Below are 16839 nucleotides of genomic sequence, written 5' to 3' on the forward strand. Positions count from 1 at the left end.
CAGGCCGACCCAGTAGGTGCTATTAAATGGTGGCAATATCTTCTCCAAAAACTTCATTTTACCGCCATAGTTAAAGGTCTTCTAGTGGGTTTTAAACACCCACTCATGTGTTTTGAAAGGCATTTGGATACGATTAATTTTATCTCTATTTATTTATTTTATTACATTTATAATGTTTTATTGTTTTTTCGCTTTTGTGCAGTTCATTGGTATTTTATGAAATAGTACATTTGTTTTAATTTTGTAAGCTTTCTTAAGTGTTTTATACACTGAAAAAAGGGATATAAATTATCTGAGTAAATAAATAAAGCTGTGGTATATAATTTCTCTCTCTCTTTCTCTCTCTCCCTGACCTGGATGGCCCAGGCTAGCCTGATCTCCTCCGATCTCAGAAGCTGGCAGCTCATTCCCGAGAGCTGCAGCGGCTGGGGATGGCGTGGCTGTGGCGGCGCTGCAGCTCCTCCAAAGAGGTTTTGCTGCTGCAACTGGGGGGGGGGGAAGGGGGGTTAAAAAAGAAAAATTAGAAAAGGGGGGAAAGCCCCATTGAAAACAGTGATGCTGTGCCAACAAAAAGCTGGCACAGCACCGCTGTTGCTAAAGGGGGTGTTCCTGGGCTGAAAGCGCCCTGGAACGGTCTGGGAACACCTCCCGGGATGCCAGCACGAAGACTTGCACCAGCAGAACGCTGGCAGGAGGCCAAGCCAGTGTCTGAGAGCCGCTCTGCCGTGGCAAGTTGCACTACGCTGGCGACCATGCCAGTTTGCACGGTGCAAGTGGCATGGACGCCGGCGTAGGGGTCACAGCGCCCCCTAAGCCCATTCTGCCCCCAAGCTCAGGAATGAGCTGTAAGGAGAGTTGGCCCTGGTTAGTATTTCTATAGAGACCACAAAGGAATTCCAGGGTCACTACGCAGAGGCAGGCAATGGCAAACCACCTCTGAATATCTCTTGCCTTAACAACTCGATGGGGTTGGCATAAGTTGACTGTGACTTGACAAATATATATATAGTGAAATAGCATAAAGATTCCCAATAATTTCAGTGCCAGTAATGGCTTTACATGTTTTCAAAATGAAAACTTAAACTGATGACCTCTACTGTTTTGGACTGAAATTAACATTTTAAAATGATGCAGACATAGAGAGGAGAAATGAAAACAATGATCTGGATTTTGTTTGCTTTCATGGTAAACCCCATTCAATATACTGATAAATACCAGCAGGAATCTTGTGTATTTTTGAGGAGCACCAAAGAACATAATGCACCAGATACTCATTTTTGTTATAGCCACACAAAACAGTCAACTTTTTTGTTGTTGTTGGATACTGTATTTTCCATCTAAGTTCTTAGGCATCAACTTTTTGTCTTTGAGAATTATTTCTTTGAACGCTTCTGATAAATGATAGTATGGATTACTAACCAGATCGCGGATACTGTGCTCTGTTCTGACATCTGAAAACTGCCCATTTTTCTCTAGCAGCCTATTCCAAATAGCAGCAAAAACAGAAAGAAAAAAAAACAAATTTAGAAAACAAGGTAGGTCACAGCTTCTGAAACACGCAGCAGGCATGGTCTTAAGTGCCTTCATATTGCTTTATTGTCTGTTTGCATTTATGGGGAAAGGGCAACATACAAGTTGTTAACAAATACATACAAACAAATATGATGCAGATGAATTGCCACTTCCCAATATATTATTATTATTATCATCATCATCATCATAATCTCGTCCTTTCCCCACCAAAACGGGGCTCAGGATGGCTCAAAACATACAAACAATACAATAGCACTATTACAACATATAACACAATAAAATATTAAATTTATCTAACATATATTACATAAAAGCTTATGTAATAATAGTGCTATTTTAATTTCTCCCTGTAATAATAATTAAAATATAAACATATCTCAATGGTCGAGGGATCAAACAGAACCCGGTCAGATCTGACTGATAATAATGGAGAGACTGATGGGAGACCAGAAAGAAGGAAAAAATAACAGTAAGGTGGGTTCAGGAATGGCCAGCCGTTGTATAACGGCTCTTCCCAATATCCCCCACCCGCTATTTTGTCTTTCCAGGGACTCACTCAAGAAGTGTTTTGGAGGAAGATATATAGCCTCTAATTATTCTGCTCTTTATTATGTGAATATATTTCTATTTTAAAGTATCACACTGAAACATATATTTTCTGAGAATTACAGTGCATTTCTGACTTCTGAGGACAAAAGTCCTCAGGAGGACAGGAAGGGGCTGTGCCGGCGTCCGGGCTACTTACGCCGCCGTAAGAGGCCCCAATGCCAGTGGGGAGGCCCACCAGCATAAAGGCCTGTGCCAGCGTTCCAGGGGGCATTCTGGTGTCCCTGGGGGCATTCCCTGGGCCTTCTTGGGGGGCGGCGCTGCCTGTAGGCAGCCTCCTGTCCCCTTTTGTCCCGGGTACGCCAGCGGGGAGAACAGTGAGGCTGCGCTTGCTTTCTAGCAGGCGCAGCCTCGCTATTCTCAATGGGGCAAAAAAAACCATTTTAAAAGAAAATTGCAGGCTATATTTCCCTATGAGCCATCTGAAAAGAAAAAAAAATAGAGGGGCAGGAGAGATTAGTAGGCAGGTAGTGCTTCAAGTATTAAAGCAGAGTTTTGTCCAGCTACAACAAGCTTTTGTCCAGCAACAAGGCCTCACTGCGGAGAATTCTTGAATAGAGGCTAGAAGGTTCTTTCCTTTCCTTGGCAGGGTATTTCTTCTTTGCTGCCATTCCCATTTTACACTGTTCACTCCAAGCAGAGTGATATTCTTCTTCTGGGAACGTAACTGAAACCGGTCAAAGCGTCTGAACTGATTACTGAAACACTTTTTAAGTTAGCGTCGGAACTGAAACTGGACCAGGGAGATAAAAATACTACCGGACCTGAACTGAACCCCAGTTTGTAACTGTTTGATTCCCTGGTGCAAGGTGCAAAATAAAAGTATAGTTTAACAAGTGGGAACCCAAAAGGACTTGCCAGAGGCATCTCATTTTCCCCTACCCCACTATTTCTTTTTTCCCTTTCCTGTAAGCCCTCACACCCTCTCCTTTTCCTACTTTCCCCTCTCCTTTCCACTCAACAGTCAACCTACATTTATCTGCCACTCTGTCTTCAACTTACCCCCACCCCCAGCAGCCTCTTCCTAGGAAAACTATGGCCCAGTTGTTTGGTGCCAGCCATTGGGCCAGGCCCACTTGCATAGTAAGGAACCCTCAAGGACTTGTGGGGGAGCACCTCACTTTCCCCTGTATTCCTCTCCCCACACTTTTTCTGTTTTCCCTCCACCTCTTAACCCCCACATCCTCTCCCCTTTCCCTGCCTCATTCTCTCCTCAGCCATCCACCAACCTAGATATTAACTGCCTCCCATCTTCAGCTATATTTATCATTTATTTACTTCATTTGTATCCCACCTTTCTCCACAGTGGGAGCCAAAGCAGCTTACATTATTCTCTCCTCCCCCTTTTTATCCTCACAATGACCCTGTGAGGTAGGTTAGACTGAATGTATGTGACTGGCCCCATATACAAGATGAAGATTTGAACCTGGCTCTCCCAGACCCTACTCTGAAGCTCTAACAGCTGTACTACACTGGCTTTCATTGGATGGCTGCTGTTGAAAAGTAGCAAGCAGCCAGGCCTAGGTGAGTCATGCAAATCAAGTGGTATCAAGTCACCCAGTGGTTGCTGCTAGCCTGGCCCCAATGAGTCCTCCCTCAAAGGCTAAAATAGGCCTGGAAAGGACCCCGCCCCTCCCCCTGCCTTTTATTCACAGAAACCAAGCCTTGGGATGTTGTGGTTGCCTAGTAATTGCCAATGAGGGAATCCTTTCGTTAAAGCTACAGGCCCTCCTTTTATCATTTTTGGTTTTTAAACCCCTTCCCCAATGTGTATTTTTTTTTTAGATTTCAGATTTTTCTGCATACCTGGCGCATTGTTTGGGTTTGCAGAAAGATCTGTCTTGCTCATTCACAGCTCCAGTCACCAGATTTAAGTATCCTCAGATTTGGCTAACTGCACTATTAGAATATACAAACGGGAACCAGCAAGGACTTGTGGGAGACATCTCATTTCCCCCTCCCCCACTATTTCGTCTTTCACTTTCTTGAAACCTCCCATAGACTCTTCCCTGTTCCTGTTTCCTTTTTTCTTTAGGATTGCCAGCTCCAGGTTTGGAAATCCCTGGAGATTTTGGGGTGGAGAGAGGTGAGGATTGGGAAGTGACCTCAGCAGGGTATAATGCCATAGACTCCACCCTCCAAAGCAGCCATTTTCTCCAGGAGAGTTGATCTGTGTCATCTGGAGAGCAGTTGTAATTCTGGGTGATCTCCCTGCCCTCCTCAGACTCCACCATAAAATCTCGAGGAATTCCCCAACCTGGAGCTGGCAATGCTAGTTAGGCCTGGCCCCAATAAGTCCTCCCTCAAAGGCCAGGTTTGTAAAATGATCTGTCTTGTCTGTTCACAGCTCCAATCACTGGATTTAACTATCCAAAGATTTGGCTGACTTCACTATTAGAATATAAGATGATGATATCATCAAAGTTTATCTTAAGGGCTGCTCTCATATATGAACCTCCCTGAACACTCAGGTATTTATCTCTGCTGTGTTCTTTGTGCCCCTACTATCAAGTACAGTGGGTGGCAATAAGAAACATTGCTATCCTTATGGGAGAACTAATGTTGTGGAATGACCTTTCAAGGAAGCCCATTCCGCCTCTTCAATAATGCTATTCAGAACACAGGTAAAGGTTATTTTGTTTCAGCAGGCCTTCAGTTAGTTTTTATTTTTGGCTGGGCAACTGTGATGTTCTTTTTGATAGGTTTTGTAAATAAATATTTTGTGGCTATATTGCTGTTGGGTTTTAGATTTTATATTGGTTGATTTTATTGTATGTGAGTTATCTTGAAGACCTGTTTTGTGAAAAATGGCAGGATACCAACAATTTAACTAATAAATCATAAATTTGAAGTTAAGTCTGGCTGAATTAGGTGGGGTCTATTCCCATTCCTCTTGCGCCATGAGAAAAGATGATATATAAATATTTTAATTAACAATTAAATAAATGTGCGCAGGATTGCAGTTATGGATACTTCTGTTAGACGGTCACACATACATTTCATCAATAAGTAATACCTTCAGAAAGCTCAGGTGTTTGAATGTGACCCTCTAGATTCATCTACACTATAATAACCATTGCCTTTGCCAGTACAATGCTCTGAGTACCATAATGGGAAAAGCCCATTCTGAACTTGTCTATTAAACTGCAACAGCAACAAAATACAACGTACACAAGCTACCTCTAATTTACATCAAGTTTCGATCATGCACCTTGTTCTGCATATGACCCACCTCTTGGACAATGCCATGTTAACAAGGGAAAAATAATACATGTGGTGCAAGTAATGAAGATGCTGTTCATCTCTTCTATTTCTTTTCAATGTTTTGTTCTGCCAAGAAAAAAAGCACATTAGAGTTTATCTGCATGTAAGTGCTTGGAGCCTTGGTACTACCTGGCTGGAATAATAAGTAATTTGTATGCATTTTCTTCATGTAACAAGTTCCTGATGTGTTGTTTTTGTAATGACTCCAGCTGGGTAGCCAGCATGGTGTAGTGGTTAAGAATGGTGGTTTGGAGCGGTGGACTCTAATCTGGAGAACCAGGTTTGATTTCCCACTCCTCCACATGAATGGCAGACGCTAATCTGGTGAACCAGGTTGGTTTCCCCACTCCTACACATAAAGCTTTCTGGGTGACCTTGGGCTGGTCACAGCTCTCTTAGAGCTCTCTCAGCCCCACCTACCTCACAGGGTGTGTGTTGTAGGGAGGGGTAGGGAAGGTGATTGTAGACCAGTTTGATTCTTCCTTAAGTGGTAGAGACAGTCAGCATGCAAAAACCAACTTTTCTTCTTCTTCTTAATTCTCAGAGCGAGGGCCATCTAGTCTTTTCATTTGTACAGTGAAATATAAATGCTGCAATGCACTAAAAGAATGGGGCTGTATACACTGAATCCAGTTTGAAAGCCAACTTAGGGCTGCAATCTGTTTTATCACTACAGATAACCAAAGATAAATTATTTACTTCTGGACCAGGGGAGGGAGCGAGAAGCAGTTTGAAAGAACGCAGGGGGAGCCCATTGAGTGCAGCAGTGGACACACAACCATTGGCTGCACCCACAAGAACTGGGCCAGGCCCAAAATCTGATATGCAGAGTAAACTCACGAATACCCAAAGTACTTCAGAATACACTTTCTGACGATCACTCATGGCTTTTTGTCAGTTACTTCTCTAGCTGTACTCATCTTCTTTCGGCACATATTTTGGCTTAGCTAATTAATTTCATCCTGACTTGCATTTTCAGGTTTCTTCATGAAGTACATTTTCTGTAGCCAGGAATTAAGAGAACTGACAAGCAGCACCTTCTTTAGGCAATGAAAACTGATCAAAAGGAGGTTGTTTCCTTTCATCTTCAATGTCAATTGCTTGGCTATAAAGTTTTGAAATGCATAACTAACTGCATGATCAAATTAGCCAATGACTGATTTACTGAGCTGCCAACTGTATTCCGCTAACCATTAAATTTATGAGACTGGTCTAACCCAAGGTCTGCATAGGGGAAATAAGTTAACAAAATGTGTCCCAGCATCTCTCTCAATATCTTGCTGAAATATACCAGCTCGTCAGTCACACCTTTTCTCAGAGATCAGCTCAATGGGCAGTATAAAGTACACCATCATAGTTCAACCTCTACTCTCCACTACAAAATAGGGATAATAAATATTGGCCAAACTAAAAGTTATAAAGATTACTGAGATAATGTATGTGAAATGCCTGTTCAAAATAGGCCACATCCAGCTATCCACTGAACTTTTTGTGTTCTGTGGTACCTAGCTTAAGTGCTCTGATAGACTGTTTTACTAGACTACTTAAAATTATTAATCTTAACAGCAATATCATCGTCCTTTCCTAAAGCTATCCAGTTATGTTAGAGTATTTAAAATGTAAACCATTTCTGCTTGCCAGAGCTCAGGGCCCCTCAAATTGTTGTATTTGTCCAGGTTAAATACATGATTAACCAAGCAGCCCAATAAGATAATATCATCAGAAAAACCAGCCTAAATTATATAGCTAGTATATTGTTTAAAGTAAATAGATTTATTGTACTATTGTCTCTTAATCTGGTAATTAGCATAGAAATCTGTGCCCGCATAAATTCCCACAGTCCATTCAAGGCAAAATCACATCAGTACCTGAGATTATATGAAGGAACAAAATAAGCGTTATTCCAAACCTGAACTTCCTTACACAAGAGTAATATGAAACTTGATTTTCATTTCTTTGGAAAAGAGATTTTTTTTGGTATTCAAATCTTGTGGAAAACATTGTGAACTGAAATACTCCAAAAGTATGAAATTGTAAATAGGTTTTAAACGACCTGAGGGGGAAAACAGCAGATCCAAGCTTAAAACCCTAAATGGGAGGCAACAGAAAACCTGTTCTCAATTTCTATAATTGATCAGGAAGCTTGATCGCACCTTTAAGATGGCTAGTGCCCTGAAGTAAAATGCAAGAGGGAAATTACATTTTTAAATAAAGATAACATTGAGGAAAGGCCCAGTTAAGGATACACTTTAAACAACCTGTTACCAAATGTAATTAAACTCTAGAAATCCTTTAGAAGCTAACACAGGCAGGGATGCATTACAGTTTTAGACCACCTCAGTTGCATCTATTTTAGTGATAAAGCCTACATTTCCCTGATGTTGGCAGAGACTTCAATTTGTAACCCCTCTCCCCAATCAATGGTAGTGACACACAGTATTAGACCTCTTTTTTTGGGGGGAGTAAATGGTACTATGCCCAATGCTTATAATTTAATATAACACTTATAATTTAATATAATTTTGCACACTGGTCATATGAGAACAACTAGCCTGAAAAGTCAGATCTGTTACGTTTGATGGGCTACTCAGAGAGTGAGACCCAACCACTCATTCGACTTTGTAGTTCTCTAATCACCTTAAGCAAAAAAGGCTTGTCATCCTCAGCAGCAGGAAGTAGCTGAAGGCACAGTAGCCTAGCCCCATTGTGTAGGCTCTTTCTACTCATCTTCATTACTATTACCATAATAAAGATGGTACTTCCCTTTCTCCCCTTCAAATCTCTGCTTGGTCTTGATACTGTGACACTTTGGCTTCTCTTCCAGACTGAAAATAATGTCAAGAGCTCCACCCCATCCCCCAAAACTTTCCTTTGGAGACTGAAGGATGGAGGCAGGATGGTGCAAACCTGATAAAGATTATCTGAAGGGACTTACCACCTGCTGAGTTCTGGATGGCTGCTCCCCATGCCTCTTCTGCACTTCAGAAAGCCAAGAGAACAACAGCTGTGGGAAATATGCAACATCTTCAACTTTAACAGGAAAACAGCAAAACCCAAAACAAATTCTGCCTTTCTTCAGGCCTCAATTTGGAGAGGCAGGAGTGGGAGAGAGAAAACCAGTCATGTACCTTTTTTAAAAAAAATATTTTTTTTTGAAATCACATTTTAAAATCACCGCAAAATATCCAGACATCAATGAAGATACAAGAAAGATAAACTGCTACCTAGTGGGATATATGAAATTAAAGACAGTTAAGAATTTAAAATACCAACAAGAAATAAGTTGCATGACTTCCAGCAATTTTCAAATTAGCAAAGCTACTGCTGTGATGTTCTCCTTAATACAGCATTTTAGCCAGAATGGCGAGTCCCAAGATAGCAGGGTAAAATTAATTATATACATTTGAAATCTAAAATATTCACAATCTGAGTGACAAACCTCATTACAAATCATAATAAAGTGATTTACGTGGAAGCCAGTGAATACTATTTTCCCCAATTAAATTATGTAGAATGGAATATCAGTCTTTTCAAAACAGTGAGGTCAAAATAAACAAAATAGATGAAACATGACAAATGTGGGGAAAACTCAGCTTCTAAAAGGCTCAGAACTTGGTGGGTCTCTAGGAATTCTAACATGGCAGGTTTGCTACCACACTTTCTTTTCACCAGGTCTTTGCTGCCTGAACTGGTATACAGATAAAAAAACTTACATGGGCTCTTCAGCAGCTGGAATAGAGAGGGAGGTACAGCTTAACTAGGAGCCCCGTGGCACAGAATGATAAGCTGCAGTACTGCAGTCAAAAGCTCTGCTCACGACCTGAGTTCGATCCTGGTGAAAGTCGGTTTCAGGAAGCCGGCTCAAGGTTGACTCAGCCTCCCATCCTTCCCAGGTTGGTAAAATGAGTACCCAGCTTGCTGGCGGTAAAGTGTAGATGACTGGGGAAGGCAATGGCAAACTACCCCGTAAACATAGTCTGCCTAGTAAACATTGGGATGTGGCGTCACCCCATGGGTTAGGAATGACCCAGTGCTTGCACAGGGGACTACATTTACCTACAGCTGAACTGCTAATGGTGATGGCAGGTACCACTGTTTAAATGTCTCTGCCCCAATGATATAAACAGTGGGGTGGCCATCTCCTTGCCATCTCTGAAGCTAGCATTCCAGCACGGTAAGGCCTAAGACTTCAGTGATGTGGGCAATTGTGTGAGTCCTTCTTATCTAATCATTGTACTTTCTCCTGGCCATGCAATGAGTGGGTGGGAAGGACCTGTAAGAGTAGTTGCCAGTCCACCCACAGGGTTATAAACATTACAATGTTGATGTGGAGTAAAGTCACCGGAAAATGGGTCCTGCACCCCCATGGTAACGTATAAAGAGGCTCAGTGACTTGAACCACCTAAAGGAGACTAAAGTTGCTTCTACATGGAAGTTTGGCAACCAGACTGGAACAGGGTTTTATGGAGCAACCACATGATGATGTTCCCTAATTGTCCAGTTTTGGGTTTTCCTTTGTTTTTCTGTGATTTTTTCCCCAAACCTGGTTTCATACAATCTTTTTGGAAAGATCACAGTCAAATTTGATTTAAGGGCCTTTTTAAACCATATGGACAGGAAGATGAAGATCCCACCCACACAGACGCCATTTTCCTTGCTGCAGTCCCCAGGGCTGCTCTTCCCCCACTTCAGCCACCAGAAATCTTATTTTTTTAAAAAACCATTAATTACTAGATTATTATAATGTAATTGAATTATAACACTACTAGTTCCTCTGCGATCCCGGCATTCGTTTTAAAAAGTGCTCTCTAGTGCTTTTTACTGTGGAGATATAAAGGGGAAAGGTGTACTCCTTAAATCTCTTCAACAAAAAGGACTTACTTTAAAAAAAATGATGATAGCTCAGAAGTCAGACAAACTAGTAGATCATGGCAATACATTTTTATAATATTACTGTGCTATAGTGACATGTTAAATACCATTTTTAAAGCCACCCCAAATCCCTCAAGTGTTGTGGGGGGGGGAAATGGTGGTCACAGCGGCTGAGGCAGGAAAGTGTAAGTAAAACTGCTGTGCAGATGTTCCATTGTCACTGTAAACCCTTCTGCATTAACTGCAATGAGAGCTAGATAGAGAATCACAGCCTCGTGGAAGCAGTCTAAGAATGCATTAAAACATCAGGGCCTGAACAAAGAGAAAAGGACATAGCATCATCAACACATCAACACACTAGTGGCATCACAAGCCATATCTTCAAACAGCTCTGTAAAGTGGCTTCATGCAATGAAAAGGAAGAAGAAGAGGCCTGATTCCAGCAGTAGCCCACAGGCAAGATCCTAGGGAGATAAAAAGCAATCATTTGCTGCAACCTTCCCCCTTGGCAAGGAGCAGAACCTTGTAAGAGTGATCTTGGCGAAACTGAACTGGGTGTACTAGTCCTACTATGAACAACAGCTCAAGACAAATAATGCCAAAGGTTGCAGGAAAGCCTAGTAAGCCTAGTAAGACCAAAAGGTATTATTTGCCCTGTTGGTTTCTATGTCAAAATTGTCAACCAAATCGTAAACACAGACTCAATGCTATTTCAAGTTCCCAAACAGGCAGAAGTGCTGAAAACTTCGTTGTGATTTAGTAATTGTAACACATCTGCAACTGAGCTGGCAGGAGGAACAGAGGCTTGCTGCTTTTGTTGATCAGCTGGGGTTGCTTCCTGACTGAATCCCTTCTTCCATTCACCTGTGTTGTGGTGCAGCATCTGGTAATTTTATTTATTATCAAGGATGCCCGAGGTATTTTAAAGAAACATAATAATTTCAACAATACAGGGCATAATCCAGTGAAAGCTAAGAATTTTTAAACCCCATGATTTCAAATGACAGAAATCAAGTATGTTGCCATCAACTTTGTGTAATTTTTGACCACAAATGATTAAAAATACAATTAAAAATACAGTAAAACATATAAAGACCTGGGAACGGACTGTAGTATGTCCCTGAGAGTTGCTTTGAGTCCCACCCTCCTGGGAATTCTCTAACTGTTCTGCTCACTAGATCTTGGTTTGGAGAAAGCTGCCTACTGATTGACTAACTAAGGCTACAATCCTGAAGGGGAAGGGGTGAAGCTCCTTAGGTGCCGGCGTGACCCCACACAAGCGTAAGTGCCCATGTATTTATGCCGTCTCAGGGGCAAAATGCCGGTGCCGGGGAGCTGTGCTGGCCCCCAGCGCCAACACAGCCAGGGAATTCCCGAAAGGGAAAGCCCGCACTGGTGTTGGGGGGCATTCCCAGGGGTGGAGCTGCCTTTAGGCATCCTCCTAACCCCTTTTGTCCCGGGACGCCCCCTTGTGCTGCAGCATTGCTGCGCCACCTTTTTTGGGGCCACCTTTTCAATGGGGTCATTTTCTTTTAATCTTTGTAAAAACTTTTAAAATGTCTTTTCAGTGGCTGGGAAGCCTCTGTGGAGGCGGTGTGGTTGTGCCGCTCCTGGCCACTGCAGATCTACCCCCCTTCAGGAATGGGCTGTAAATCATTCATTCATTTCCTCTCTCTCTGTCACCCCCCCCCCCCAAAGCCAGTTTTTTCCCCTTTATAGCAGGGAACGTCTGTGGCCAATTGATGCAAAACCAATGTTTGGGTCACTTGTTTTAAACCAATGCTTGTTTTTCTGCATAGCTAGAGAGTATGCATTTTGATTTAAACAATGAACCATTTGCGTAAGTGCTTCAAAAGTTATGTTCGCATATAATCTGTCATTATAACAAATTTTATTTTAAAAACATTACTCTTCTGTTTGAAATATTTTAAACGTGCATTTTGATATAGAGCAAGGTTCCCCTACATGCTCCCTATGGGCTCCATGGTGCCCACCAGTATTTCCCTTTGTGGGAATTTCCCTTCTTCCCAGGAGGAGCAAGAAGGGAGGTATTCCATTTGGGTCCACCTCCTGTGGCAGTCATTTTGGGGTGGTGCTCACCACACACTCTCAAAATCCCAAAGGTGCCTGCAGGTTGAAAAAGGCTGGGGACCCCTGATATATAGAGAGTGCAGTGGGAAGTGTTATCCTTTTGCAATATTTTTAGTAACTTGCCATAATCGATGGGACATTTCAGAAATACTACTGGTACATTTCAGCAAATAGTATGCATTTTTAAGTCTCAGTGATATCAGTGGGAAAGTTAAGCATGTGCTTAATTCTCTCCTGCTAAAATGAATACAATACAAAAGTATTTAATTTTGCCTGTATTGTGATCAATGTGCTTGGATAACTAGGTTTTTTTTAAAGCCTCTCTCCAGCCACATGCAAGTAATTCTAAGCACTATGCTCAATGGCAAATATATGTATTTAATATATTATTTACGCCATGCTTTCCAGTTTTCCATCAACCTAAAAAGGAATAATGAAAGAGCTTCTAACTTTGAAATCCATATTTGTAAAATACACTCATACCTTTCAAGGCCTCTTACACACTGATACATCAAAACAGTTTCATTGACCAGTGAAGCTACTTGATAACCAAGACCTATCGAAGGCGGACACTTCTCTATCAATTTCTTGCTATATAAGCCAACGCAAAACAAAGTTAGCTTAAGAGATACAATGAATTCTAAATCTAACACACACACACACACACACACACACACACAGAATGTTTGCTTCCGCAAATGCCGAGTAATTTAATTCAAGTGAGTGGAAATCAGAATTTGGCAAAAAAATAAAAATAAAACAACAACCCCAAAACAAACGTTAATACTACATATGCACTATTCTAGCAAGTCACCATTGTCTTAGAAACCATAAGTATGAATTTCCTGTTTTGTGAGTGATACCAACTTCAGTTTTAACACTGAATTAATGTAGCTCTTCACACTTACGGAACTTAAGAGCATGTTTTCAGTGAAGGCAATCTTAACTGAAAACGCTTGTTTTCTTCAACGTCCTTGCCAAGTGTACAATAAAATCAAAAAGGCTGAAAAATCCTCATTTAGATTACTGTATTGTGGCTGTTTTCAAAACAACAGTTAGTGGCTAATATCTTAATGTACCTGAGACACTAATTAAAAAAGGAAGTGGTCAAAGTCATTCTTTTTTTGTAGACTTCAAAGGTGATTTTTCTCCTTCCTCCTCTTTACATTTTACTGTCTGCTGTTCTGCAGCTGTCAGTTTAGGCTGAGTTTCATGGCGTCAAACCTGCCTCCTCATGGCCCATAAAGTTACAGCAGCAGGGACCGTGGTATGCAGGTGTGGAAAAGGGGAAAGTGCAGGATGGGCCTGTTAATGATTTTTTTTGACACCACATGCTGTGCTGCTGAAGAAAGTCAGCACATTACAGGAGGCCATCTCCTCTTTGTTTGCAAAAGTATTCTGGTCTGTATTGCTTCTCCCCACAGCAAAGGTGTTGGTATTTCACGTCAAGGGCCGTTTACTGAAATTTCACCTTATACAGCTTTTAAAAATGCTTTGAGGTTTCAATTGGACAGAGGAGTGCAGTCACACCACAGCGAAGACTTTTACTTTCTAGTTAACTGCACATTGCAAACATTTTATTCAGCAACCCCTCTTATGTAGTTTTAGGCTTGCTGCTTAGCAGAGGAAGGCAGGGAAAGGCAAAATCGATTATTCTGGAAACCTAACATACCTTGTTCCCAATCCAGCTGAAGTCAGTTCTCTCTACACCTCACTGCAACCAACAGAACAAATTAAATTAACTGTGACTTAAGTCTTATTACTTTCCAGGGGTACTTTGTTACTGTTAATTTATTTCAGATAGCAAGGTACTTTTTGGGGATAAGGCTCCACATTGAGGTATGTCTGACTGCACAGCCATGCCATAGCAGATGCGCTACACTACCTGACAATGGGCAGCAAGTACTGGCTCTCCTTCTTTGGTACAAATCACACCTGCCAGCCATTACACTGGGTTACCAACCTTATTTATGGTTAGTGATAAAGGAGGAGGGAAACTACATGATACATTTTTCATTCATTTACACTACTTTGTCCATGTTCCCTGCAGCCACACAGCAGCCATGGGGAAGTGTTTCTTCTTCTTCTTTTAAAGGAGAGCTCAAATGTGCTCTGAATGGCACCACAGGGGTGGAGGAAGGAAGGGCTCCTGTCTCCCCTCCAAGCTGTTTTTTTGTGCAAAAACTAGGAGAGTTATTTTGCTGGTACTCATGCACAGAGGAGCCCGGTGATGCAGAGTGGTAAACTGCAGTACTGCAGTCCAAGCTCTGCTCACAACCTGAGTTCGATCCCAAAGGAAGTCGGTTTCAGGTAGCTGGCTCAAGGATGGAAGTTTAGGCTTGATAAGAAAGTAAATAATGTATTTGGAATGTGTCCAGAGGAGGGAATCAAAGATGGTGAGGGGTCTGGAGACCAGGTCCTATGAGGAAAAGTTGAAGGAGCTGGGTATGTCTAGCATGGAGAGGAGACGACTGAGGGGTGATATGATAACCATCTTCAAGTACTTGAAGGGCTGCCTTATAGAGGATGGTGAGGAGTTGTTTTCTGTTGGCCCAGAAGGTGGGTTGAGCAGGGGATTGGACTAGATGACCCTTGAGGTTCCTTTTAGCTCTATGTTTCTATGTATATATTTCATTTTTATCAAAGAGGTCTGTTTTTTTCCATGGCTTCGAAATTTTCATGACTGCTGAGCTTACTCAGGAGCCTTTGAAGAGGTACCTTGTAAAAAAACCTTTTGGAAGTACAAGCATATAATGTCTACTGGATCATCCTTATCCACATGCTTGTTAACCTTTTCAAAGAACTTCACATGGTTAGTGAAGCAGGACTTCCCCCTTTACTGAAGCCATGCTCACTTTCCTTCAGCAGGCTTTGTTCTTCTATGTCAGTGATTCCCAACCTTTCTTCACTTGCGTACCCCTTGCCAGCCCATCTCCATAAATTGTACCCTTCACATTACCAAAATGTTTGTAATTAATATAGTTGCTGTTATTTCAAATGTATATGTTGTAACTGTAAATAAATAGCCCAATAATGGGATTAAAAAGTAATGGAATAATAAGGTGAGCAGACAGCACATATATATTTACATTCAAAACTCAAAAGATACAATGAATTCAAGTAAATACATCACATATTACATTAAAAACACCTACATTACATTAATTAATCCATTACATTTGTTACTTTAATTTGCCAAAATAACGAAGCAAGGGAACGGGCTGTTCTCAAGGTTAAATAATGAAGAAAACCCACTTCACCAATCATAATGTTCCATTAATTTCACAACTTTTGACTTGCATCTTGTCTTACACTGTTGATGTCTGTGCCTTTTCCCGACATTATTCAATTTTTTCCGCATACCCCTAAATGTTCTGGTTTGTACCCCTGGGGGTGCACATACCCCAGGTTGGGAATCACTGCTCTATGTGCTTAGTAATTCTGTCTTTAATAACAATTACTACTAATTCACCCAGAATAGACTTCATACTAATCAGCCCATCAATTCCTGGATCACCTCTGGGCTGCTTTTTAAAAACTGATGTAACTTTTCCAGTAGTCTAATTTTAGGAAAACTTACATATTCTGGTAAGAACTTCAGTCAACTTCTCAATACTTCTATTTATTTGTATTTGTTGCCAGAATGATTTAGCAAGGAAGGGATTGAAATGGATGTTAATGGATTAACAGTACCATCCTAAGAAGAGTTCTAAATCCATTGAGATCAGTTACAGTTTGCATTATAACAGAGACCCAGAAACATCTTCCCCAGAATCTCATCAGTTTTAATCCAACTTTTCCAAAGGGCAGGAGGAAGCCTTGAGATGTTTTTACCTACCTTGGGGAACATTTCCTTGGTTTGTGTCTGGGTTGTCATCTCTTCGCTCATATGATGAGTTGGAAACTGGCAGGTACCAGCAGACTGCAGTAGTGATGCTGCTGTGCTCTGTCATGCAAATTAGGGGGAGAAAATCCCAAATAGTTAGTTTTTTATTGCTCAGTACAAAATAAACTATTAATGTTTAAATGCATGTATTTTTTCAATATATCTGTCTCAAGCAAAATGACAGAGGAATAAATGTATGTCATCACTACCCCTTTTGAAAGAATGGAGAACCTGTTTGTGAATAAAATTAACTGAACAAAGTCAACAAAACTGGGATGAATATGATTTTGCATTAACGTAATCCTGAACCATCCAAAACATCCAACTAGTATAGTTAAAAACATGTTTCTATGGAATAAAGAAGACAAAGGAACAATTGTTCCAGAACTATCTTTCTTTAGACTTCATTCTCCCAGTTTAATCACAGAAGATACTTAAGAACCTCTGATTTTACTAAGCATTGATTCCAACATAACATTTTTCCATTTATGAGCTTTGCAAGAAAGATTCGTGCACAGGATGTACAGAGATTTAGCAGTCAAACATAAAAATTTTCAGGGGAATGATGGTTATACAGAAAAAAACTC

At 41.1% G+C, this 16839-nt stretch overlaps 1 long non-coding RNA gene across 1 annotated transcript; it reads right to left on the reverse strand.

Moving 5' to 3' along the window:
* Positions 1 to 1419: 1419 nt before the first annotated feature.
* LOC130479953 (uncharacterized) lies at positions 1420 to 16278 on the reverse strand. The gene is made up of 3 exons (XR_008933402.1): positions 16205 to 16278; positions 5372 to 5469; positions 1420 to 1480 (listed from the first exon to the last, which is right to left on the reverse strand). It is a non-coding gene; the product is annotated as an uncharacterized LOC130479953 (long non-coding RNA).
* Positions 16279 to 16839: the final 561 nt, after the last annotated feature.

This window comes from Euleptes europaea, chromosome 7, assembly GCF_029931775.1.
Source record: "Euleptes europaea isolate rEulEur1 chromosome 7, rEulEur1.hap1, whole genome shotgun sequence".
Taxonomy (NCBI): Eukaryota; Metazoa; Chordata; class Lepidosauria; order Squamata; family Sphaerodactylidae; genus Euleptes; species Euleptes europaea.